Below are 1761 nucleotides of genomic sequence, written 5' to 3'. Positions count from 1 at the left end.
GCTCTATAAAGGCTGTCATCATATTTTTTGAACTAACACAGAAATCGGTGACTAATCTGCGACATAAAAAATCCTTTGATGTTTGGTGATTGTAATTGAAAACCCATTTTTGTCTCTAACATTTGCATTCTTGCTGTGTCTTTCTGCCCAAATACTAATTTATGGTAATATTTGAAAAAAAATCTACAGCTTAGATTACTGAAGAGGACCCATTGAAGGCAGCAGAGCTTTACACAACAGCCATACGTGAAGCAAATCAAAATAAAGAAACACTCACCTTCACACTGAGTTTAAGAGACTCTAAAATTGAAAGGAACCGGAAAATCATCACATTCTACAAAACACCCAGGGTGGAGTGGACCAGGCCTCTACAATGCCATCTGATCGGTATAAACATCATTCCATTTTCTTTTATATATTGTAATGACATCATAATGCACCTTCCAATTCCTATAATCAAACCACATGTTTGATTAAAGCATTGTATTTCTAAATTCTTCATTTGGATCAAAAAGGTGATCCTGCAGTTGGAGAAGGTGTCAACAGACATGTTCTGTCCCTGACTATGTCAAGCCTTCAATGTGGATTTGAACTTGATGAAGAAACAGGTATTGATACTATTTAATCTTGTAACCTTAACAGTAGGGCTGGGCGATATGCCTAAAAATGTGTCTTCTGTCAAATTCAATAAATCCTTAATTTTTCCCTTAGGTTTTATACTAAAACACAAAAAAAAGGACATGCATTAATTTCTAAAAAAAAATTTCTATCATGCCTTCTGAGAGGTGATCTAAGTTTAAAAGGTAACACAATTATACCTGTGAAACTTGCCTGTAAAACAATAATATTTCACACCAAATAATGAAGATATAACACTTTTAATGTTTCCAGTTAGTGTTACTAATATTTAATCAAGTGTATCAGCAACAAGTAGATATCTAAAAACCACCATTGAGAACCTGATGTCACTATGAACTACTACAACCAGAAAAGTGCATACTTTGGAAATACATTATATTTTATTCTTTAAATCTTCTGAAACTGAAAATTGTATTTATCAATAAAACCTATTGCTTGCACAGCTGTACTTCTAAATATCATTCATATATCTAACCCACATTTCAAATATTTTTCTGTAGAACCAAAAACGTTGCTGTTTGAGGGAGAACCGGATCACCTCATTCCCTCGACGTCCAAGTCACTTTTGGAGAGTGATTTCTTTGTGGTGGCAGGTCGGATCATTGGACACAGTTTTCTGAACGGAGGTCCACGTCTTGTGGGCTTAAGCCCCATGATCATGCATGTGATGTTTGGGGGGGACCCAGAGACGGCTACAATCACTGAGTATGACTGCGTTGACCAAGATGTCCGGGAAGTCTTGAATATGGTTTGCTTATGTTTTGTATTACATAACATTGAATCTAAAATTGCTTATGTGTTTCAGGGATCTGTATCAGTTTTGTGCTGTATTTAATTATAAGTTGCAGGGAAGTAAGGAGCTTAGTGAAGATGAGAAGTCTTTTGTTCTCTCTGTCACTTTGCCTTGGGACCTACCGGGTGTCACAAGAAACAACAGGTTGTGGCTGAGAGAAAAATTACTACTTCACGCTGTAAGTTGATTTTTTTTTTTGGGTCATAAGAAAATATAAATTACATTTTTTTTATTTTTCTATTTATTTATTACAATTTATAAAAAAAAACATATTTCTTTCTATCCTACATTCAAGATTATATATAACTTTTGATTGGGCTTGATTACTG

General features: G+C 34.6%; 1 long non-coding RNA gene across 1 annotated transcript; it reads left to right on the top strand.

Moving 5' to 3' along the window:
• The first annotated feature begins 226 nt into the window (after nt 1-226).
• Nucleotides 227-608, top strand: LOC118557141. The gene is made up of 2 exons (XR_004927638.1): nt 227-387; nt 516-608. It is a non-coding gene; the product is annotated as an uncharacterized LOC118557141 (long non-coding RNA).
• The last annotated feature ends 1153 nt before the right edge of the window (nt 609-1761 follow it).

Source organism: Fundulus heteroclitus, chromosome 22 (genome assembly GCF_011125445.2).
Source record: "Fundulus heteroclitus isolate FHET01 chromosome 22, MU-UCD_Fhet_4.1, whole genome shotgun sequence".
Classification (NCBI taxonomy): Eukaryota; Metazoa; Chordata; class Actinopteri; order Cyprinodontiformes; family Fundulidae; genus Fundulus; species Fundulus heteroclitus.
This window is presented reverse-complemented; position numbering and strand designations above follow the sequence as displayed.